Source organism: Phyllostomus discolor, chromosome 13 (assembly GCF_004126475.2).
Source record: "Phyllostomus discolor isolate MPI-MPIP mPhyDis1 chromosome 13, mPhyDis1.pri.v3, whole genome shotgun sequence".
Taxonomy (NCBI): domain Eukaryota; kingdom Metazoa; phylum Chordata; class Mammalia; order Chiroptera; family Phyllostomidae; genus Phyllostomus; species Phyllostomus discolor.
This window is the reverse complement of record NC_040915.2, coordinates 15,299,772-15,325,582: the sequence shown is the minus strand read 5'-3', so window position 1 is coordinate 15,325,582 and position 25,811 is coordinate 15,299,772. Positions and strand designations below refer to the sequence as shown.

Sequence of the window (25,811 nt, the reverse complement as noted above, 5' to 3'; positions counted from 1 at the left end):
GCACACACACCCCTCTACCTGAGTGCACACTCCCTTAAATATACACATGCCCACATATGACTCTGCCGCCTCCACACAGAGGCGTGTGCTGAAATAAAACAAAATGCACTTGTCTTCTTTAAGACAGACTCAGTAGATGTCATCAGATGTCAGTTTGGTCCTCAGGGTAGTGCCTATGTCTAAATAGTTACCCTTTATTCTTTCTTTGGGTGTTATCATTAGAAAAGAAAAACCCTAAAACATAGGTTTTCTTTTTTCTTTTTTGTATTATAAATGAAAATTGTCCACTGTGGAATAACTGAAAAAGACAGAAAAGCACAAACAAAAACCACCCACAATTTCACCAGTCCAAAATAATTAAATTGTCTCCAGTGCTTTAAGGCACTCATGTTATGTCCTACATGTGTATGTGCACATACCTGGGGTCACAGGGCATGCTCCATTTTTATAACTGTTCTTACCACATTACTACAAACTTTTCAAATATCCATTGTCTTATTCAACATATTTACGGTTGGATGGATATTTACTGTGTAAGTATTTCATTATTTAAGAAATCCCGTATCACTGAACATGCAGATTGTTTTCAATATTTTATTGTTTCCAATAACACTTAAATAAACTTGTATGTGCATAAATGGTTTTTTTTTTTCCTCTAGAATTCACAGAAATGGAATATCTGGATAAAAGGGTATATACATTTTTAATATATGTCACCAAACTGTCACTTAGGAGACCTATGTCAATTTATATTCTCACCTAGAATGTTTTAGCATGCTTGTTTTTCTGAGCCCTAAGGTTTTATTAGTTTGAAATTGTAGTAAGCAATATTGTGCCTCTCTCATCTGAAGTTGCATTCATTTGACTAGTAATGATATTGGACTTTCCCCAGCTGTTTATTGATCCAATGGCTTTATTAAGGACCCAGAATTAACAACCAGTCTCCAGCAAAGCAGGTCAAAAGTAACAAGTAAACAATAAAACACACCAGGCAAGGATGACACCTAACTTCTATACTTTAAAAAAATAAATACAGCTCTACATCTACTTATGTATTCCTATGTATTTATAAATTCATGTGTCTTTCATGAAATTTCATGGGGAAGGAAGATATTACTAAGATACCAAATCCCTCTTGATGAAGTTGGACAAGGGTGAGTTTTCCTGACTCAGTATTGGGTGCAGAAGTGCACTGGGGGTCTACCTAGATCCACAAATAGAGACAGCTGGGAGGGAAACGATGTTAATCTCCCCTTACCACGGTTTGTCAGCCTTGTTTATCAGTGTATGCCCAGGACCAGCAGGCAAGGTGTTCAATAAATATTTGCCAGGGCTATTTTCAGGCTGATGGCCAAGGGACTTGAAAGGATCTGAGCTTCAGAATATCAGCCCCTCTGATTTCAATATTTCCCACCCATCCCAATGACTGTGGCACTTGCAAGGCAGCACATAAATGTTTGTGGCTGCCACAGAGACCAAAAAAGGATTACAGTACCTTCTGATCTACTTCTCAGGGAGAGTGTAAGGACAAAGCAAGGAAGAGAGGTGAAAAAAATTCTGAAAACTATTCAGTGCTGTGCAAAGTGGGATGATGAGGAGCAGAGGAGGAGAATAAATTTAACGGGAGCCTCAAAGAGGCAGATTGATGAGTGCATGCAGAGAATGTTATCAGTGAAGCAGGACTTGCTAGGAAATCAAGCTTTCTGCTCTGGCATTCCATTAGCTGTGCACAAAAACAGTGCTTCCCTGGAGAAGTGTTACAAGAGGCAGACTGTAAACAGGCTGCAAAGCCCTGAAGACCAACTTTTAATTGTGGGCCATGCCTATTAAACTTTTATTTATTGTCCAAGAGTCCTTCCTCACAGATTTTTCTGTCTAGAGTATTCTGCAGCTTCTCTAGGATGTGTACTTGTGTGAACTTCATTTGATTTCTCCTTTTGGAATTCACTGTGACTACTGAACTGACATTTCAGATCTTCCCATTTAAGTCCAGCAGGAAGTCAGTGATGAGCAGAACTAAGCTTTGTCATGCAAGCTTTATTAGGATCAGCATACTGAGCTGAGAGAGAAAAATAAATCCCTATGCTAGAACCTGCTCTAGAAAACAGTCCAAAAAGGTACACTTTATCTTTGGTGAAGGTGAACCTCTGAAAGTGAAAGAGGTGGCATTTTTAGGAAGATCTAACCAGAGAGATTCACACTCTGGTAATTCTCAATCAAGTGGATTGGAGTTTACTAGAAGGGAACATCATGCCTGAGGTGGGGGGAGGAAAGGGGTGAGGGAAGCAGAAGGCTGGCAAGAGCTGGAAGCCGTGTCCCCACCCAGGCACCTGCTGGATGGTCTCGCTGTTGGGGACAGAGAAGGGCTTCGAGACCTGTCCGTGTCCTTGACTCCTGCTGTTTCAATAGCTCTCTATGCCACTCAGAAGCAAAACCACCACCAACCTACCCACCTGTGTACAGAGTACAGCTTCAAATATGAAAAATGGCAGTAATCACTAGAAGCAAGCCTGCGGGAGGCTACTGCTGCTCCTGGGTATTGTTCCACACTCACCAGACTCCTGTACTACAAGTGCTGCTAGAGTCCCCCCAAAGCTAGAACCTGTTGCCATGGTAGCTACTCTCCGCACTCTTAGAAAGGGCATGCTCTAAGCCATTATGAAATGAAAAGCTTTTATGTTTCACAATCACCTCCCCTTCAGCTTCTCTCTCTGTCCTGCCCAGTTAAATGCTGGGTAGTGCATGCAGCAGAAATTGAAATGTGGGCATTTCAATATAGCAATGACAAAAGAAATTAATAATCCAGTTTCCAGACAGTGGGGGGCTAGGAAATGACTGTTCAAAGCAAGAGAGAGAGAGAGAGAGAGAGAGAGAGAGCGAGCACGTGCGAGAGAGCAAGCGAGAGAGCGAGCGAGCGCGAGCGAGCGCGTGCATGTTCGGGTTAGCAAAAGAAAAAAAAAGACGAAAAGTAATTAAAGAAAGACCTTCTCTAAAGGACATTAGATCTGACAAACACAAAAGCACTGTCTGGCTGGATGCTGAGGAAAGGAGAGGGAGGAAAATCAGTAATGGTGATGGCTGCTGAGAAAGCATCCCCCAAAGGGCTGAGAAAACCATCCCCTTCTGTTAACAGAAACCAACGGGAGGAGAACTGCCAAGGGGCCCAGCCAAAGACACATGTAAGGATTACTTCCCTGGGGAGAAACTGAGGCTGATACAGAAGTCCCAACCCATATCACGGAACTTGCTGGTACCCAGCATCAAATACAAAATGAAAAATCATGAGGAAGAAATGAGGAATTTTATACCAAGTTTGGAGAAGTTTTCTGTATTGTCCTTGTCTCTAAAAATGCATCCCTCCTGCCAGCACTCTTCATTCTCTCACCACTCTGTTGTGACTGCCCACGAGTGAGGTGTCCTGGCCCATGACTCACTCCCAGGGATGCTGCCAAAGTCAGGCATAGTTTCAGGCCTCTATCTAAGTCCAGAAGATGGAGATACATGTATTGATTCACACACAGAAAAGAGAAGCAAAGGAGCAGTTTAGGAAAGTCCAGTACACATCAAAGGTGTAGAGATTTCATTTCCTGCCCCAAAAGTCAGTGGAGTCATTAAGGTGACTGCCAAACAGTGACTGACTATTCTGGTTCTATGCTCAAAACCTAAAACCAAAAAAAAAAAAAAAAGTCTGACTGCCACCCCCGCCCCAGCAAAGTCAGACCACTAAAGGCGACTGAACCTAAAATTAGAGGTGGTAAGTGCAACAAATGATGTCTACATGTTCAGCTAGAAAAAGCCACACCTAGGATATCAGTCTAAAACTGTGTCTGCAACAGAGGAGTTCCAAGAGAAGAAAGTCTGCATCATTCAACTTGCTAGCGCTGTACAGGACTTAGGGTGCTAAGGGCAAGGCTAGTAATAGGAAGTTCATTCACTACTATCTAATGCAAAGTGAGCCATGGCTGCTTGCCTCATATTTTATTCAAGAAATCTTCTTTATAGATTTTTTCCAGTGTGCTACAGATTCTCTAGGAAGTATATTTGTATAGACTTGGTTTGATTTCTCCTTTCAGAATCTGATGTTCCATACCTCTCAATGTAAGAAAATTCTCAGCTGCTGTGTCCCTTCTAATATATACCTCTTCCCATTCTCTTTAGTCTCATCTTCTAGAACTCCCACTTCTAGACATATCTTAGATCTTTTCATTGTCTTTTATGTCTCTTCAAATATTTTCTATTTCATTATTTCTCTGGGCTGCATTCTACCAATTTTCTAAGGTTTCTCTTCCTGTTCATTACTTCTCCTATCAGCTTTGTTTAGTCTGATATTTATTTTATCAACTGAGTTTTTCATTTTAATAATTATTCTTATATTTTTATAGGTTATATTTGGTTTTCAAACTCTGCCTGTTCTTGACTGTAATCCTTTCTTTCTTTATTTATTTTAAATGTAATTACTATATGATCTCTCTGGAATTTTTCTATTCTTGTTTGATTATTTGAAGTTTATGGGTTTTGATATTCCTATACAATGTTTCCACTGACTTTAGTTGATAGTGGATTATTTCTTGTGTATTTATAATGTTGAAGTTATTTGCAAAGGAGCTTTATTTATGGAAATCCTAGCCATCATAGGTTGAGTGCATATTCTTCAGCCCATAGTTGAGAGTACCAATGAGCAATACTGGTGTAATATATTTGAGTGTGGCTACAAATTTCCTTACAGATCCCAGGCTACGATAGCATAACAGATTCATTGTGCTAGAAAGTATGGGGGTTTCGTTTTTGTTTTTGTTTTTTTTTAACCTAGTCTTTGTTTTCAATGAGAGTGAAGCCCGCCAAGGATCCATGGTTAAGGTACGGGTCTCAGTTCTAATTTCTTCCACCCTCCATGGCCCCCAGGTCTCACTTCCATTTCCTCATGATTTTATAACCCAAGTTAACTGACACGGGTGCCTTTACATTCTCCTACTCCCTAACCCTCCCCTACCTGCCTAAAATAGCTGCATTGCCAGCAGGCCCTTATTCATTAATATTCTAGGGAAATGTAACTTTTGCTTGACTCACTATTTACTACTAAGGAGGAATCAGGCTTTGTGAAGATAGATTTCAACTAGAGTTCAAACTGATAAGTTTGCAAATAATTTCTGTCCAGCAGGAAAGATAAGCTCAACAATTCAAGTTTTACTGCCCTATAGAACATTAACCACTTTTGAATCTAATTTAGTAGTTGTATTTCCAGTGTTCTTTCTTTTATTAACTATATAAGTCACTGTCCTCTTTTGAACCAGATTTATATTTCTGCTGATAGTGTCATAAATCTTTGTCATGTGCTTATGCTATACTTTTACAAAAGTCATTTAAATTGTTTTTGAAAATTATACATGAACTCTATTGTCTATCAAGTTTAAAGCAATGTATTAAGTTATTTATGTTATACTATTAAATACAATTCCGATGAGGGAGGGGTTACTCCAATTTGACAGAAGAGGAAACAGGCTCAGAGAAATTGAGTAATTTGTTCAAGGTCACCTAGCTAAGAAGGAAAGAGCCATGAATGAAATCCAATCCTCACATTCTTTTCTCTTCATAACATATTAAGCTGAATATTCTTGTCCTATAACATCTATCCACTGGTGTTAATAATGCAAGGAATTGTTCCTTTCCTTTCATAGACAAAATGGCCCGACTAATATAGATTAAAATCATGCTAGCTTTTCAAGGTAGATAATTCAAAATCTTTTAGTCAGCTAGCCCCACATTGATTGCTCCCTGGAAATGGTTTTAAGTCAAACTTGGATGTACTATTAAGAGCAGAATAATTTTTTAAAATGTAAGAATATTAAAAAATAAGAAATCAACTTATGATATTATTAAAATCAGATTGGAAATTGTATGCTCAGAAGAAATCAACATAAAAAAGCCACAACAGTTATGCTGTCCAATGCAAATTTTGGATCAAGACTGTCACATGGTTTGAATCCTAACATTATAACTTATGTTCAAATATACCAAGCAAATTTATGGAATAAAAATACTTTAAAAGAAACTTAAAATGAAAATTCTAAGGTTCAGACTCCAAATTATGTAATTAGATAGGTTCCCAAATTAAAAAAAAAAAAAAACTGAGAAAGGTCCATGAAGAAAGGGCTCTTCTGGACAGTAAAACATATATAGAATTAGAGAAGTTAGGAACCTGAGTTTGAACTAATATTTTTTAAAAACTGTAATTCTATGAAAATCAATTTTTAAAAACCTCCATATTTTTACAATCTATAAAAAGTATGTGCCATTAAAGGTGTCACCACGCCAAATAAGTTGGAGATATTTGAACCAAAAAATCTTAGTTGTTAATAGGCAACATGGGGCAATTTTAAAATTAGTTCTGCTTTGATAGAATTTGTCACATTCTCTGGTACTCTACTTCTACAGAATCAGGTAAATCTGCTTTAATATATCCACAAGAAAATTTCTTCTAAATCTTACACTGAGGTCAGGTATAGTCCTCTTAAGAAGTGGATGGAATGAACATACTTAATAGAAGGCTAATCCAAGACCTTTCCAGGGTTCCACGAAATGTAAAAATAAGGGTCAGTGAACCTGCTGGTACCTTAACATTAATTTCTGCAGTGGAACCAAGCTGTATCAATAGTCACTGTATTCTTCACCACCACAAACTCACAAGTTAAAAATAAAAATAAAAAAACAGAAGCATAGATAGATACATGGAACAGGCTGGCAGCTGTCAGAGAGGGAGGGGGAGGGGGAGGGGAGAGTGGATGAAAGAATGTGAAGGGATTAGCCAAAGGACATATATGCATAACCTATGGACACAGACAACTGTGTGGTGATCGCCAGAGGGAAGGGGAGGCTGGGGGGAGGAAGGCAATGTGGGGAGGTGGGAATGGGGACATCTGTAATAGTGTCAATAATAAAAATACAAGGAAAAATAAATATATAAATAAGCCCAGTTTTACTTAAAAACACCCTTGATAAAACAGTAAAAATTATAAATTTTATTACATTTTGATCTCTTAAAGCATGCTTTTTATATTGGAATAAAAGAGGAAATGTGTTAAGACACTTTTCCACTATGTACCAAAACTGACTTGTGGGAAAGCAGTTGTGATTGTTTGAGATGCAACTAAACTAACCTCTATTTTCATGAAACACCGTTTCAACTTGAAAGAACTATAGTTACTCAGATTTCAGTACCTGGCAGACATTTCTCAAAAATCAATTAAGTGAGTCTGTCACTTCAAAGAAAACAACTGACAGTAGTGTTGCAATGACAAAATTCATTCTTTCAAAAAAGTATAATTTTAGAAAACCTGGATTTAATACCATGGGCTTGACAAGCTTCCCAATTCTTAATGACTCTTTAAAATGAGATTAGTAGGATAACAAATGTGATTTTTAAAAATACTGTATGATATAAAATGTACACATTGGAAGAGATGTATAATTCCCTGAACCAAAATTTTCCAAATGAACAATGTACATTTAAAAAAAATCATGCATGGGTAGAAAAAAATCCTTCAAAGTGTAAGACAGGCCAATAGGGTTTAATGCAACGGTGTATGAAAGGTTCACTGACATGATTTCATTTTCTGCACTGCCATAATGCTTAAAGAAACTGCCACTTGTTGAGTTTTAGTGTGTTAAAAAAAAAGAATATCCAAAATTACTTGAAAAGGTGATTAAAAGCATTTCTTCCTTTTCCAACTACATGTATGTATGGCCTGATTTATTTTTCATATGCTTCAATAATAAAATGTTTGGCAATAGGTTAAATGAAGAAGATATTATCTGGTTACCTTCTATTAAGTTGGACATGAAGGAGATTTACAAAAAATGTAAAATAATGTCATTTGATGAATTCATAAATAAATGTTTTAAAATTTTTTTCATTTCTGATACTGTCAATAGAGATAAATATAATCCATATAAAGAAAGGCTGTTGGAGCCCTTAGTAATTTTTATGAGTGTAAAGAGGTGCTGAGACCACAAAGTTCTAGAAGTGCTGAGCTAAGGAGATAGTACCTTGAATGGGGTTTCCACTGGCAATGATAAAACTGTTTTGGAAATCCAGTTGATGGTTATGTAACATGGTCAATGTACTAAATGCCACCGAATTATATGCTTTAAAACTTTTGATTTATGTTCCATAAAGTTTATCTCAATAAAAGAAAGTTTTAAAAAAGAATATATTACTTTGGAACCACAAATCAAGAGACTGACTGATTTGGCATAGTCCCCTTTCACAGAATGAAGACCAACCACCATGTCCTACTCACCATGAGATAACTTCGGTCTATGATTATCTTAGGTTCTTTCTGCTTGACATGAAATTTAAGACATTTCAGGAGACCTTTTCCTTGAAAATAATAAAGACCATGGCCAAGCTTTTACAATTTGGCCCAAACCCCTGGGTTTTATAATCTCTGTGTCATTTCAGAGCAATAAACTGAAGCATTCTGTCAATAGCCAACACAACAGTCAACTACTTATCTGTCAGTCCTAAGTCTATAGTGCATGCTCTATGCTATCCTGTGAGAGGTCCTGGGAACAAGAGGGTGAGCAAAAATCACAGGTGGTTCCTGCATGCCCAGGGCTCAGAGTTTAGTGGAAAGATAAAACATTAATCAGAAAATGGCACTAATTACCGAAACTACACCATTGTGAAGAGTGCTCTATGAAGGAAAGCTGTGCAGTATGTAAATAGGGGGCTGTGACTATATTGAAGTCCAGAGGAGTTCCTGAGGGCCAGCAGCACTAGCTGTACCTGGGAGCTTATCAAAAATGCCCAGTCCCAGGCTCCTTCCAGATTTATAAAGAAGAACTTGCAATTTAACCAGCTTCCCAGGTGACTCCCTTTTAAGAAGCACTTGCTGTTCTAAGGAATGGGTAGAGGTTAATTAGATGAAGGAGGAATATTCTGACCAAGGGCCTATGGTCAGAGAGAGTGGGGCATGTTTGAACTCAAAGAAAGTTACTGTGGCCAGTGTGGGGAGAGCATGGAGAGCAGAACGCAGGAGATGCTAAGGGCTCACACATTCTATATCAGGTCATGAGTAAATACAAGGGTTAGAAGAAACTGTAGTCTCCTGAACTCTATCAGGCACACCTTTCTGGCGCTAAACTGCTTTCAAAACAAACACATCAGTTAGATACTCATCCTTTTATAGTTGAAGGCAAATTCTTTTAATTCCAATGAAAGAATCAAGTTCTTACAGCACAAGTGGTAACAGCTCTGGCTCCCCAGAGTGAAACAACAGGGCAGCCTTGCAACACCATAATTTGAATGTGTGTAAGAGATCATATTAACATCTTGATGCCTCAGAGGGCCCTCATTACCAGGAAGCTCTGAACTCTAAAGAGGCAGTGACTGTACTCTGGATTCTGCACAAATTGTAAAGCACAGTATTTCTGAGGCCCCTGGTAACAAATGTGGGTCACAATGCCAAGGACTCTGGTGAACAATTCATTAAGTGCTTGGGGAACTCAATGGAACGTGACCCAGCAAGCCTGTAAAACTCAGCAGACTGCACCGTGGGAACTGTACCAAAAAAAAAAAAAGATGATATTAATACCTATTTTAGGAAGAGGGAGGAGGATCCAAAATTCTACTGTGGCTGCAGGCATTCATGGATGTCTGCACATGGGAGGAACCAGTTATGCCCAGCAGCTCCCTCTGTGTTGGCTAAATGAGTTCTGTGATATAAAGACCTCCACTGAGGAGGAAGAATCATGACATGGACCGGGCTGGAGAAGAGAATTTACACTGGAAGCATCTCAGCAGCAGCAGTAGCCTGGGGCTCTAGGAAGGGCAGGAAGTATCTTCATTAAGACAAGGACGATTGGCTCAACTGAACTTAATAAACCCGAGGGCAACATCCAGAGTAAAGAAAACGCAGAATTAGGATTTATGGCTCTTTGAAGTAATTTCTTCCTTCCTCATCACTTCAGGGATTGGGTGTATTGACAAAAGTTGCCTGTATGATAAACAAAAAATAAAGATGGGGGCCCAAGTTCATTTTCCACATTTCTACATAAACAATAGACAATGGGTTTGTGTCATTTTAGCAACGTTAGGAGGGACTGGACGCTTTCTAGTTCTCTGAATGGCTATATCCAGCTATACAATTCCTTTTCCAGATACTTTGGAGAGAAAACATTCTTTAAACACAGATAAGAAGAACCTCCCGATCTCTCACAGTAGTAGAAGCTGCATTAGCAGTCACTTTGTAGAACTGCAAATGGCCAGCTCTGACAACCCAAGACTATGGTGAAAGTAAGAGGTTTGTTTTGTTTCTTTGCAACAATCACTGATGAGCAATCTAACAGCCTTAAGAGGTTGAAAGTATCCTTAATAATAGGAACAAATTCAGTCCAAATTACTTAAATAGTACAGGAAACCATTAAAAAAAGAAAGTAAGGGGGAAAAAAAAGAAGCAAGTAAGAGACAATCTCAGCAACCAAGATGGTGTCCACTGAGTTAGAATTTCAAGGCATTCTTCTGGTTAAGGAGGTCTGATTCCTTTCTTGCACCCACAAACCACTTCAAGGCTGGGGCTCTTCGGCTAACTTTAGGAACTCACTCAAATTTAGCTAAGAGGGATAAACACTTGGTTTAGCTGAACAAATGCTTTGGAGCACTCAGGTTCTGCCACTACCAACTTCAAAGTCTGGGACCAAAACAGCATAATAGGACCTGCTTTCAGTGTTTCCGTCTAATTACGAAACTCAGACTAATTACTTTGCTTGGAAATTATTCAATGTATGTAATTATACTGTTGCCTTCTAAACTGCAATTTCTAAACTCCTCTCCACCTTGGCCTCTTCCTCCCTGTATTCTAGCTACACTGTTCACCTTCACACACACTGTTACCTGGGAGCCTCTTCCTTTGTGTCTTTTTTGTTTACTCAACTTCTACTAATCCTTTTGCTCTTATATCATGACCCCCACCCCAATTAGGGCGAGTCCCTGTACCCTGAGGCAGTTTGTAATTACATATGTGTATGTGACTAGTGAAGGCTTCCCCACTCTCTCCCACCAGAGGGTACTCTTTGTGAAGCACCTACAGCAAGCCAGGCAGAGAGACCAATGGTGAGAGAGACACTGGGCCTTTCGTTAAGGAGCTTGTCCTATAACAGAGAGGAAGAAAAACAGGTGAATCAAGTGTTTCATAGGCTGTGACCACAGTATACCCAAGGTACAGGGTAGGGGTGGCGGTGCAGCAAATACCTGTATAGAAGACATTTCAGATGGAGATACAGACATGAGCAAAGGAAGAAAGGTACACTAGTCTGTGGGCACAGCAAGCTGCTGGTTATTCCCACAGTGTCAGGCCTCTGGCATGGAACAGAGAAAGGGAAGTCCAGAGGGAAAGCCGTTTCCAGATCAAGCATGCCTTAGTATGCCACAATGGAGAGTACAGACTACAGCTTTAAAAGTAGGGCAGCGAAAAGGGCAGGGCTCCCTTTTGGTTACAAACATGCCTCCCTCCAAATCTGTGGAAATTCAGGTCATCGTCCTTCCCCTGCTCTCTTGCCAGATCTCCCATAAGCACTCCACAAGCTTCGCTCAAGGGAGCAAAAGGCAGTCAGCAGCTCTTCCTTGCATTTAATTTTTTTAAATTACTTTATTGTTGTTCAATTACAGTTATCTGAACTTTCTCCCCACAACTCTACCCCCACCCCAGCCAAACCTCCCTCCCTCCCTCGCTTCCACCCTCCCCCTGGTTTTGTCCATGTGTCCTTTATAGTAGTTCCTGAAAACCCTTCTCCCCACTGTCCCCTCCCCACTCCCCTCTGACTATTGTTAGATTGTTCTTAATTTCATTGTCTCTGGTTATATTTTGTTTGCTTTTTTCTTTTATTGATTATGTTCCAGTTAAAGGTGAGATCATATGGTATTTGTCCCTCACCGCCTGGCTTATTTCACTTAGCATAATGCTCTCCAGTTCCATTCATGCCATCGCAAATCAACAAACAAATGTTGGAGAGGATGCGGAGAAAAGGGAACCCCAGTGCACTGTTGGTGGGAATGCAGGCTAGTGTGGCCACTGTGGAAAACAGCATGGAATTTCTTCCTTGCATTTTAAATGCCTTTCCAGGAGACATCACGAATCAACCCACACAGAGAGCTGAGGGTCCAGTGCCCACTCACAGCTGGGCACGAGCAGCCAAGTCAGTCTCACTCTCATTTTCTTTCCTTTTCCATTATAATGACATATGATAAAGAAACTAATTTTTTAATTTTTAAAAGTGGAATTAAGTGGCGGTGACTACTGTAACCATGGTTGTGATTCCAAACCTACTTGGAAATTAATCTACCCCCTGGGCCTACGGTCAGGTAATTAAAAGTGGGTTCTTTTCAGGCTTTAAATTCCCACTCATTTATAGTTTTTGCTATACTTTGAATGCATCGAAGTGGACTGGTAGTATGACAACCACCATGACAACATGGGCAGCTGGAGCCTGCCTGGATACCTTCAAAAAGGTGGACATGGAAAGCACTAGAGGGTCTCATCTTGGAGAAAATTATGTGCTCTAAAATCATGGTGTAATTTTACCATGTGGAAGGACTTAAAATTGCTCCTTGGCAAATAAAGTATCTCAAGGCCTTCTTATGAGAGAGGTAACTCCCAAGATATAAGACTGGATAAAATATATATTGGATCTGAGTTCAGAAGCAGGAGAACATAAAAGGGAGAGTCTTCTCAAATAAAAAAATATTTACTGAGCACCTGAGATGCAGCCAACAGACTAGTGCTGGGGATATTCAGACAAAGAAGACTTGATCGACCACCACACAAAGGACATCAGAGTGGAAAGGAGAGAAAGGGAAACAAAGATAAATGTATAGTAAAACTGACCAGTGAAGTAGTTATCGGTGTGTGCACTTGAGGCAAAAATGAAGCCAGAATTTTAGAAGTGTTTCTAAATAGCTTAAATCACTAATAATGTGAACTTGACCCCATTTAGGAAACAATGTAGCCTGTGACAAAGGGAACAAAGAAAAGGAAAAAAAAGTCTAATGTTCCCAAGGGGCATTATTAAGGACTGCTCAACTGGTGAACATACCCTGCTGTGAGATTCTTAGTAACTAGAACTTATTGGTGTGGTTCAGAAAAATGTATGCTCAACAGTGATGGCCATTTATCTTAAGAAATACAATAAAATATTTAGTTATCACTACCCAAATAAAGGTAAGCATATGAACCTTTTCCCTACATTTTTAAAACTCATCAAAACGTGTTAAGTTCTGTAAAACAAGAAAAATCATTTAAATAGCAACCCTGGGGAAAACTACCGTAAATCACTTGGGCTTTTAGAATTTGAAAAGGAATCATCTTGTTTTATGGAATTCAAAAGGAAATGAAATACATCAGAAGGAGGGGTTGCTTAAAGTGAGCTATATATCAATTCCCACCATTTTGGTTTCAGATCTATGACTAAGACTTATGTGAAGGTAGAATATAATAAGGGGGAAAAAATAGCCTCCGGACTTAGCTAGGAACATGGGTACAAATACTGACTTTGAAACATGTTAGCAGTGTGACTTCAGGCAAGTATGTGACCCTTTGAATCTCAGTGTTCTCCTCTATAAACTAAAAAATCCGTTATCTGCTTTTGGGGATTTTTGTGATAATAGTAGATACTAGATTAATGAAAACATCTGGCACATAGTAGGTCTTCAACAAATGCAAAGTGACTGTATTATCCAATTCTTTATGTCCATCAATTCTTGAGCATACATTTTTATCCCTCTTGACTGTTGAACAGAGACAAATGGTAATGGGAACTTTGCTCCCTGGATGGCTTGACACAGCTCCATATTCTATAACAGTCCAGGGAGAATACTCAGTTCACTCACCCTGAAGGAATTTCTCCAAACACTTCCAGGGTGACATAATTATTGTCTTGGGGAATTGGGATAAGTGTCAAGGTTGAAGCAACTGGAGCATTATCACCAAGCTGAGAACTAGCAATAGATACCAAACAGCAGTCATAAATAGTGAGTAAAGACCCAAAAATAAAAAGCAGAAAATGCAGCATCCCACAAAGTATTAAACATTCCCAGCAAAAGACTCTAAGATTTAATACAGTGAAAACTGCCATTTTTGAGCCTGTGCTATATGCCAGAAACTGACACACACTTGGCATGCATCAACTCAGTCTTCACAACACACGACTATGAGGTCGGTCCCATTATTCTCCCCATTTTATAAATGAGGACACAGAAGCCCAGATGTCAGATAATTACAGGAGGCCCCCAAGCTGCAAGTGGCATAACTGGAACTTGAACTTGAGTGGCTTCTACTCTTAAATGATGTGCCATTTCCAAATACATCAATGGAAAACCAATCACATGGTCATTGCCTTAAATAAGACAAGTAAATTGTTCTTTCAACAGCAGGCTTTGTCTTCTAGAGTTTGATTCTGGTTCATTCTATAAGGTGTAAGTCCTGACTAGGACACACAAAGGCACCAAATGCTACAGTCCCCAGGGCTCTGTCCTGGGACCCCTCCTCTACCCACAGCCCTGTCTTCAGCGATCTCATCAGTCTCACATTGATCTATGCAAAAGAAAAACCATCTACATGCTGAGAGCTCTCCTCATAGAACTCTTGATATGTTCATCCATGACACCTGCCCACGCCACCACACAGATACAACAAAACCAGGCCTCCCTTTCTTCCTTGTAGAAGGCCAAAACACAGGAGTCACCCTTGATTCCTCTCCATGTGACATCTAGCCCATTGGTTCATCCTGCTGGCCATACCTGCAAAGTACAGCCCAAATTTGACTACTTCCTACCACTTCCACCACGACCAACCTAGTGCAGGCCTCCAATGTCTTTCGTCAGGGCTACTGCAGTAGCCTTCCAGCTGGTCTGCCTGACTCCATCCCTGTCCCCATTCAGCTCATTCTCCAGGGAGCAACAGAGCAATCTTGGAGAAAACAGCAGCAAAAACAGATGATATCACTCAACCCCTCAGAATTCTGCAGTGACTTCCTATTACAAATTAGAACAGAATTCAAACTTCCTTCCCTCTGCCCCCAACCCTACCTGGTCCAGCCTCTGCTTAGCTCTCCAAATTCAGCTTGTACCATATTGACTTAACTGTCCTTGAATAAGTCAAGTATGTTTCATTGCAAAGCAGATTTCCTTCTCAGGGCATCTGCACTTACTATTCCCTCTGCCTGGAAGGATCTTCCTCTAACTCTTGACATCGCTTTGCTCTCACACTTCATTCCGGTAGTAACTTAAATGTCACCGCCTCTGACCACCTGAGTTAACAGTTCCTGGTCCACTCCCATTATTCTAATTGTATACCCTTCCTTAAGAACATTTAACATTTCCTGAAATTATCTTTATAGTAGATTTGATCTGTATTTTTATACCATATTTTTTAAAAAATCCCCACCTGAGGATAATTTTATTGGTTTTGGAGGAAGAGAAAGGAAGGGAGAGAGAGCAGGGGAAAAAAACATTGCTGTGAGAGAGAAACATCAACTGGTTACCTCCCATAGATGCCCTGACAGGGGATTGAACCCACAACATTTCTGCTGTACAGGACAATACTCTAACCAACCAAGCCACCTGGCTAGGGCTGTACCATATATTTTTTTTAATTCACTGCTACATTCACAAGACATACTACTGAGTAGGTGCTCAATAAATATTTCAAATATCTGCCTTCTCAATTAAAATTTAAGTTTTATTTTGGTCACGATTATATCCCCAAACCTAGAATAGCACTTGGCATGTAACAGGCAGCCCAGTATTTGAAGACTGAATGGGGGAAAGTATCTTAGCAGTCCTATATGGATCAAGTGAACTCCCATCTCTCAGGCAACAGAACAACAGGCATTCGCTTACTGCAATGGCCATCGGGACTCATTCCGGAGTAGTTCAAAGTGCCCCATTACAAAAAGCCAGGTCACCCTCCTGGGGCTTCACACTGGATCTTCTTCATCCAGATGTCCTAAAGCTAGGTAGCAGCTGGCTTAATTATTCAAAATGGAAAAAGGCAAGGTAAGGCAACATGAGCCTAGGTTTTGGGCACCAAGACAATTGTGTATCGTACCTTCTATCTCTAGATTCCACCCAAGCCCTGCAAAACCTGTATCAAACAAGCTCATTTTCCTTAGACATGATGCACCATCGGATCAATTTCCACAAACATTACTGTGCTGAGACTACAGGGACATGAGTCCAAAGGCAAAATAGGTGCTCTGTGCATCCTAGTTCTATCCCAAGGAGTCACCTAAGTGATGCCAGCACTTGCTCTGGGGCCTGAACAAGGCACATATGTTTAAAAACATGTTCATTCAATCCATCTGACAATGAGAAAGGTTTGTGTGGGGCCCACAATACAGGCAGGCTGTATTCTGCCTGGCAGACCCTGCAGGTGTTTTCAGTTAAATGTGATAATCAAATCAGCTGCGCAGCACAGTTAACTCTGAAACAGTGATCTCCCCATCTGTCTTTCTCCTATGCTAAGTGCAAAGATGGAAGAGCCTTAGCCTGGTAGCAAAGGCTCAAGTGAAGGCCTGCAAGCAGGTGCTTACAGGCGTGCAGGGGTAAACACAGTAAAGGGGGAAGAGGGAGTGAGAGGTGAGTTTCTGTTCCAGCAAAGGAAGTTAGGCTTATTCCACATTATTTGTTTTGCTGCCCAACTACATAGGTGCCTGTGCCCTCCCATCCCTTAACTCCTCCCAAGTTGACTTTACACTCAGATGAGGCTAATCTTCTTAGTACTCCCAAGACAGTATAAGTTGAAGGTGGGAGGGAATGGTCTTCTGCAAGACTGTTTAAGAGAAACCAAAGGAAAAGCTAAACCTCTGATGAAATAATTTGATAACTGCAGGAACTTTTCCATGGCCACTATTATTCTTAACCAATTCAGCTGGAAATTACTTTTGGGGGTCCAGATTTGCAGAGACTGATAAGGAGATAATGTGCATGATTGGAGGATTGGTTCCGTGAAACAAAGAGGCCATGTAAATAGTATTTATTCTATTGCTACTGATTCGCTTACATGGCTCCACTACAAATACCTGTTTCACCAGCCAGCCATGGACAAAGTTCTTAAGGAGCCAAGAGAGCTCAGATGCTGTTAAGTTCTCTAAAGTTGCTCCTCCAGTTCCTGAGTAAATCAAACCCACCTGTTCCATTTTGCCACAGTAGTACACAGAACCAGCTTTCAATTATTATATGATAACAAGAGGGGGCAGCTTTCAATTTTCCATGCTAAGCTGCAACAGACACATTCCTAAAAAATTCTCTCTGAACCAAAATTCTGTATCTGAAACCCCCTTTTTCCCATTGGCTGCCATGAAATTCCAGATGTAGTGTTAGATGAAAAACCAAAGACAGACTGAACCAAATTCTATTCTCTAGCACTGTCAATCACTGTCCACAGCTGAAGGAAATGAGAAGAAAGACTCCAGTCTGCATGTTGACAAAAAGCTCAAAATGGACATTTAAACACAGCTAGGCCCAGGGCTACAGCAAGCCTAAAGAGACACCTGGGGTACAAATTTAAGGAGGCTTGTTGCAGGTCATTGCCCCCTTAGATTTTTGTGCCCCAGGGGACTCCCTTGCTTATTCTAGTCCCAGCTCTGCTACGCATATTGGTGTCCTGGCTTACTCTCCCTGGAGGTAAACATTTTTAGTGAGTTAATGTAAAGGTTGGATAATGCAGGAACCTAATCTTTGTTAAGATGTTTCTCCTTTAAGCTCCTTCCTTCCTCCCTTCCTTCCACCCTTCCTTCGTCTACTTCCCACTCATTCACAGGAGGTAGGAAACATAATGGTTATGTGCAGGCTCACTTCTATAAATGCAATAAAAGACATGAAAGGGCGCGCACAGACTAACTGGCCTTTAGAGGCTGACAGCATAGGTGAGAGGCCATCGGGGGCTTAAGGATATTCTTGGCAACCAGGATAGAGGAGAGATATCCTCAGTCTGCCCCTCCCCCCGCAGAGATGAGAGCCCAGGCCCCAACAGCCAGAGCCTCTTCCCTTATGACTGAGAAGCTGCAGAGCCCTGAGTCTTCCTGCCTTAGACCCCTCTGGGTGGCCCAGATGACTCTGCAGACCCAAAGACAGACCTGTCTGCACAGTTTGCAGAGAGAGAGAGAGAGAGAGAGAGAGAGAGAGAGAGAGAGAGAGAGAGAGAGAGAGAGGACACAAACAAGACAAATATTAACTATCATATATATGTGCACATATGTATATAAATATACAGGGTGGGGCAAATTAAGTTTACAGTTGTCTGTATGGAAAATAATACAATAATTAGCCCTGGCTGGCGTAGCTCAGTGGATTGAGCGTGAGCTGCGAACCAAAGTGTCACAGGTTTGATTCCCAGTCAGGGTACATACCTGGGTTGCAGGCCATGACCCCCAGCAACCACATTGATGTTTCTCTCTCTCTGTCTCCCTCCTTTCCCTCTCTTAAAAATAAATAAATAGTATCTTTTTTTAAAAAAGAAAGAAAATAATACAATAATTAATAAATAATAATACAAGCATAAACTGTTTCTCATACAATTGTAAACCTATTTTTGTCCCACCCTGTATACATGAAAAATTACAGCGAAACATAAATATATCCCGGATATATATTGCAAATGATTTTTTGTACATTTTTGCTCGAAGTTTTTGTTCAAAGAAGAAAGGCAAAGAAGAGGGAAAAGGCATTTTTTAAGGAAATCAGAAGGCTTCACATTGTCTTTGGGAATTTTAAATAGCTCTGAGCAGTTCAGGAGCTAACAGCAGAAGATAGGAAAGAGAAAAAGTTTAAGAAACAAATAACTTTTGTTTTAAATAACCTTTAGAAATGCACCTTTAATCAATATTCTTCTTAGTAGTAGTTCCCAGGTTTTACTATAAATGGAAATCACTTTGTAGCTTATTAAAAATAGAAGTCCCTGCCCTCCCACCCAAGCCACCAACATTATAACCCAGGAGATCTTGAATGAAGCCCAGAGATTTCCTTTTGGTGAAAAAACAAAACAAAACAAAACAAATCCAAACAAAACATCCCTAGTACAGCAAAGCCTTTTTAAATGTATTGAGAAACATTTTAAAATATAAATCTAAAGGAAATGGAAATTGCAATTCTAATGTAAAAGTCTATTTGCCTTTGCCCAGAAGTAGCTAGCTAAAGAGTGACTCTCCAAAGAAAATTTTGTATTTTGATGATGACAAACTGAAGTAATTCTATACAATGAATATTTACATACCTCTATAAAATGTTGATCCTGTAATAAAGCAGTAGTGTTTATGTATAACTGAAATGTTAAAACAGTAAGAACTCTTATTCTAGGTAACTATTAACTTTAATGGGACAATTCTAGTGTTATAAAGCCACCAATGTATAACAGTGCAGTGTTAAGCTATCAAAGCTTTGTGTTCCATTAGCTAACGATGACCTCCTTTCTTCTTGCCTTCCCTAGGAGGGATAGGGCTCCCTCTTGGAGTTTAAGCAGCCCCCACCTCACCATTGGACACTAGCACACAGATCTATGCTGGAGTTTACCTGTGTACATACCATGTTCCCCTCCAGGTTGCCAGTTCTTCCTAATGGGGAAGGCATCATGTTCATCTTTGAGACCTGTGTCTAGCACAGTGTCGGGCATGCTGTAGGCCTTGACAAATATTTCTTGAATGAGTTAGCACGTCTAAACAGGTCTTAGCTGAAAGATATCCAATAGAAAAGGAGTCTCTAGCACAGAGTTGGCAGACCTGATCTTTAAATAACCAGACAGTAAATATTTCAGGCTTTGGGAGCCAAATGGTTTCACTTGCAACTTCACAACCGGCCAGTGTAACTTGGAGGCTGCCATATACATAAATAGTATGTTTGGCTCTGTTCCAATAAAACTTTATGAACACCGAAACTTGAATTTCATATAATTTTCATGTGTTGTGAAATATTATTCTTCCTTTGATTCTTTTCCAACTATTTTAAAATGTAAACAACCATTATGAGTTTGTGGGCCATATAAAAACCAGCAGCAGGGCTCCCTGCTCTAAGCAGATGTAGGCAGAGAGGAAGGTGGAAAAGGCCAGGATATCAGATGAGCTGAATTGGGCCAAATAGAAGAGAAGAAAGGGGTCTATGGTGGATGAAAAAATCAGTGGATTCTCACAGTACCTGAAAATAGGACCAAAAAGACAATATAGAAACAAAAAAATATATAGTTTTTAATTATTGTTATTTTCCTTTAAGAAAAAAAAATAGTTCTACCATAATAGTAAAGCTCATATTCTATTAACTAATGGCTAAGAAAGTGAGAAAAAAGTTAGCATAGTTGAAAGCCATTTAGTAATACTAGCTGGGGCGGGGGGTGGGGAACCAAAAACCTTTCCAGGTAAAAAGTTTTACCATCATCTCCAGCATTGCTAAAGTGTACTCTCCTTTCTCTCTGCTGCTCACTCTCCAGTGGAAATGCAAATGAGCAGAGAAGCAGATAAAAAAATGGGAGCAAAAGCAAACAAAAGGGATTGTCTCAGAATACCCAAGGGTTGGCTGCCCTGTCCTACATCCTACCCAGTCTGTGCATCAAGTCACAGATGTCCTCGAAGTTAAAAGGAGCTCAGAGTCAGAGTCTCTGCCGTGCATTAAAAATAATTACACATTTTTAAATAGCACAGACAGTCATTTTATAAAAATTCAAAAATAAAGACACCAAAGGGAGAAAACCCAAGCATCTAGAGATAACGGCAGTTAAGATATTGGTGGCTATCATTCTAGATTGTTTTCCTTAACTGTGTCTGTGCATATGTCTGTTCATGTGTATGTCTGTGTATGTGTATCTGTGTATGTGTGTTTCTGAAGATGTGTGCTTTTTAAAATACACTTTATCTTTTAGATGAAGAAACCCTAAGGCCTGGTAAACTTGCTCAAAATTGTGCATAAAATGAGTTTCTAAAAACTCAAGATTACAACCTCTTGCTCAGTGGGCCAATGCTCTTGGATAAGTTACTGGCTTGTCCATGCCACTATGTATTTATTGTCCAAAGCAGGTGCTCAATAAATACATACTGGCATGAATAATGCCAACTAGGCTGTCACAATTCCTTATCTCAGTCCAGCTCTGTCCAGGCCACTTTCACTAAAGACTGCATAGTTTTTAACAGGCCGCCAAATCCCAAAGAGGACAGGGATACAGGGATACAGCTTCCTTTAATAGTAACTAGTATGTAACTTAGAATTTTTTCTACTGAAAGTGCTTCACTTTGGACTCTTTTGACTTTATTTTAAAATGAGGCACTATTCTGGATCCTAATGGATTAGTTTATCAGGAATTTGTTTTTGGATTTGCCCCATCCCCTAAAGGGGGAGGATTAGAAGGAGCCAAAAGTATCAAGACATTTGCATAAGGTATGCCTTAAGTTTCCACTAAGATCAGACTTAACCATGATTAAAACAATTTCTGATGGGGCTATTCATGTCAAGAGTCACGACACATTAATAACATGACGAGGAAAGGATACGCTAAGGTTTTGCCAGTGTTCTCTGCTTCATTAACCATCTGCTTAGGGCCGGGGAGAATAATCCAGTGAGACAAGCAACGATTCTGGAAGGGAAACTCATATCTAGGTGGCATGCAAAGCAGTTTAAGTGGCAGTTTTAGTGAAAAGGGAAGTGTAGTTCTTAAAGAAACAAAATGTCAAGGTTATCTTTCACTAGAGAACAAGAAAACCTGAGTAGCCAGCTACACTGAGAGACATAGTGAAATGAGAAACCCCCATTTGCCTGGTGACTTAAGGAAACTTGTTTAAATGTGTCCAGTTCTGGGGGTAGGTGAAGCCAGCCAGAAGCTTTACTGCATTGAATACCTAACACATGCAGTCCTACCAAGAATGTCTATTAGGTACCCCACTACTATCCCAGCAGAGAAAAGGGTGCATTACCCAAGAGGGGCCATTACAACGTGCTTTGCTAGGAATGTTAGCCCGCAGGGGAATGACAAGAAAACAAAGGTGGTCAGAGGTGAGACATTCCAAAGCTAGTGCTCCAAAGGGGATAGTGAGTCCCACCTTTTACTTCATTCATTGTTCAACAAATATTTATGAAGTGCCTCCAGCCAAAGCACTGTTCTAGGTAGCAGGGATATAGCAGTATAGACACAGCAATCTCTGACCTCATGGAGCCTACATTTCAGTGAGGAGAAAATAATGAACAAATTAAGCACAATATTTATATTAGATGGTGATATTTGGCATGGAAAAGAATTAGACAATGCTAGTGGGTAGGGAACACATAGGCTGGAGGTTGCACTGTTAGAGCAAGACCTCACTGGGGAGGGAAGAGAGGGCCAATCTGGTCTAAGAACAGAAGGACTGAATCGTGGGCCACAGCAATCAAGATGGAAAGGAAGCAGCCAGGGAGACTGGAGGGTAACCAGGAGAATGTGGTGTCCTGGAAGCCAAGTAAAGAAAGCATTTCAAGGAGGAGGGAGTGAGAAACTGCGTTAAACCCTTCAGAACAGGGAAGGGAAGTCTGAAACTGATTAACAACACCCACATGAGGCGTTTCTGTGTGTCAGTGGCACACAGAGGGTGCAAAAGCCCAAGTGGAGGACGTTCAAGAGAGGATTTGGGAACAGCAACACAGACAACTATTTCAGACATTCTGCTGGGAAGAACACGAAGAAATGAGATAATGAGATGGTGTCTAGCAGGGGACGCAAGGCTGAGAAACGTTCTTTGTTTTATTGGTTTTGTTTTTTATTTACAAATGACCACAGAAATTACGACACGTGTGGATGGGAAAGATTCAGCGGAGACAAAAAAGTTAATGGCAGAGGAGAGAGAGTGGATGCAGTAAGGATCGGCTCTAGCGCCCCAAGGAAGGAATTGCTAGAGGTGGGAGCACTGGCTGTCGTTCCTCTGTCGCCCGGGGAGGGAAGGCAGAAACATGGGCACAGGTGTGGGTAATGGATGTGGAATGAATATGGCTTATGCAAGTTCTCCTGATTGCAGGTCAACTTCCTCTTGTGAAATTGGAAGCAAGATATGAGACAGTCATCTAGAAGAGAAGAGTGAACAGTATAGGGATGTGGCAGATACATAAGGCTCTTGAGGCTGCTTTCCAATGTCTGATAGTTCAACTCTACTTTCAATTATGTGATTGACCTAGAGGTTTTTAATAAATTTCCTTCTTTTTTAAAATAGCTACATTTGACTTCTATTGCTTACAACCAAAGACCTAATGTACCAACTCTATCTGAGGCCTAGGGTACCCCCCATTTTCTCACTGAAAGTCTGACTTTAATAAAATAAGTGATCTTATTCTATCAAATCCTACACACCTCTAAGTGCATAGGAAGACCTGCTTGCAATATACCAACAGGCCAAACATTGGGTTCCTCTACCACCTACTGCACAGAACCAAGAAATAATGATTTACTTTCAGAATACCAAATTGGTAATACTAAAAAGGTATGCTAAAGTGCTTGAAGAAAAACAATACTATACATGTGAGAAAGCAGAAAGGACCGATCCAAAATTCAAATCACCTAAATACTTCTTCAAACCCTCTCTTGAGTTAAACTACAGAAGCAGTTTGCCAAGTAGTAGTCTACCAAGACAGAATGAAGATGCAGATATATATAAATTAGAATGTAGATATATAAATTCCCTTAGAGCATAGATTAATACTTCAACACAGACTGCAGTGACTCAGAGAGGGAAACCCACGTGAAGATTGAACAAAGGGGTGACTGGAGGCACAGAGGACTGTTTTCACAGCAGATGGTAATGTTTTATCTGGGAATGGCATCTGAGAGAGCAGTCAAACTGAGTAAGAAAGAGGGAAAGTCAGACACTCTCACAAAAACAAACATTTTGAAGATCACAAAGATGAGTGGAAATTTCCAGACCGTGCAGACTAAGATGAGTCTTCAAGATATAACACGTCGTCCCCCTCCAGGAAATTAAGAGTTATTAAACTGTAACAAAGAGAGCTGCTTCTGAGATGAAATCAGCCTTGTGACACCAAGAAGCAGGAGGGTGAGGATAGGTAGCTGCTAACTTCCCATGGAGACCAGCCACACATAGCTTGTGCTTTCAAACAGGTGCACTGCTCCACAGGGCATCTGGATTTCGAAGAGCCCAGAATACTCACAAGGAAGTGTGAGGCTTGGTATAAGATATGACCCGAGAGCAGATTTCAATAGCTCTTTCTCCCAGGTGACCCTGTACTGGCTCAACCCTTGCTAGGAAGGGCAGATGGATGCTCTGCCCTTTGGGCCACACACACACACACAAATTGTTAAGAAAACAAAAGCAAAGCAAAAATAAACACTTGCACACACAAAAATCTCCCAAGTGGGTAAGAGCTGTACGTGTTACATTTTCAACATCTAGCCCTAAGGGTTTTGCTTGCCAATAACAGAACTGTAAAGAAAACCCTGTCCCATCAGTAAGAATGATTGTTTCAGTTTAATCTTTTGAACAAGTCCCCCGTCTTCCTTCACGTTAAAGCACAGCTTCACGATCCTCCTTCCCCCATCCCCTGAATTCCCAGATTGTAAAAGCTTACATTTATGGAGGGTATACTACATGCCAGACACTCTCCTAAGATCTTTATGTGGATTGATTAATTTAATTCTCACAACAACTCTGAGAGAATAGGTGTTAATGTCTTTACGTTTCCCAGAAAGAAGAGAGTGAGGGGTTAAGACTTCGATGATAAGCCTTTACTATGGAGTTCTTGAGGGAACGAGGCAGAGAAGCCAGCCACTGCCTAGTGCGTGGATCAATGCTGGCTCAATCTACTGACACCATCTTCCAAGAGGCTGTCTAATGACTGCTATTTAGGATGCCCAGTTTCCACCTCCCATTAGTCAAAGGTTTCCCTCTGCAGTTTTGTAAATGCCCCCTTGCTTCCAGGTTGTCCATGTGTGAACAGCACTTGGTGTCACACGGGAGGTAAGAGGCAGGAGGCACATAGTATGATCACAAGGCTACAGGCCATCTGGCTGCACCTGCATGAAGTCAGTTGGAGATGACAAAACTAGTCACTGCAGTCAGCGATGGCTGAAAGACGCAGGGAAGTCAAGAAAATCTAACACACTACTTTAAAGGTTTCTTATACAATTATTATATCTCCTTTTCAAACGAGGAAACTCAGGCAAAAAGAAGTGAAATAACTCACGCAAGGTTTCAGAAATGAGAGCAAAACCAGGCGACCCGGTTCCAGAATGTTCTCTCTTAACCACTATGTTCTCGGCCCTACAATTGAACCGCAGCTACCTAGCTGGCTGCCTCGCTGCAGCTGCCACACTTGAGCCCCAACGTTGTGAAGAACTGGTTGGGAAACCAGTCAGTGTAATAACATAAGTATCACAGATAATGTTCACCAATCAATGAAAAGAGAATGCAGCAAGAGAGGGCTTCCGTGTCCAAAACAGTGTGAGTGTTAGAATCAGTTAGAAACTGCTGCTCAGCCAAAAAGAGATGTTTAATGAAACGACTTCCAGGGCCAATGCATAAAAATTCTGGCTCATCAGAGAAAAAAATAAATGAAATAAAACTTAAAACACAGCAGAAAAGATCAATGAAACTGAGAGCTAGTTTTTTTGAAAGATAGATAAATAGACAAACCTCTAGCTAAACTCAAGAAAAAGAGAGAGAGGACTCACATAAAATCAGAAATGGAAAAAAAGAAAAAAAAATCAGGCTCTGCTAAGAGTTAGCAAAGAAGAAACTAAGTTGTGACCATGTTTGTTAATACTCTCTCTTTTCTAATATCCTGAATAAATGGCGGCAGCTGCACA

General features: G+C 40.3%; 1 protein-coding gene across 6 annotated transcripts in view; it reads right to left on the bottom strand.

Moving 5' to 3' along the window:
- ARHGAP26 (Rho GTPase activating protein 26) overlaps positions 1–25,811 on the bottom strand; it is a 409,289-nt gene that overhangs the window by 122,208 nt on the left and 261,270 nt on the right. The window lies entirely within an intron of this gene.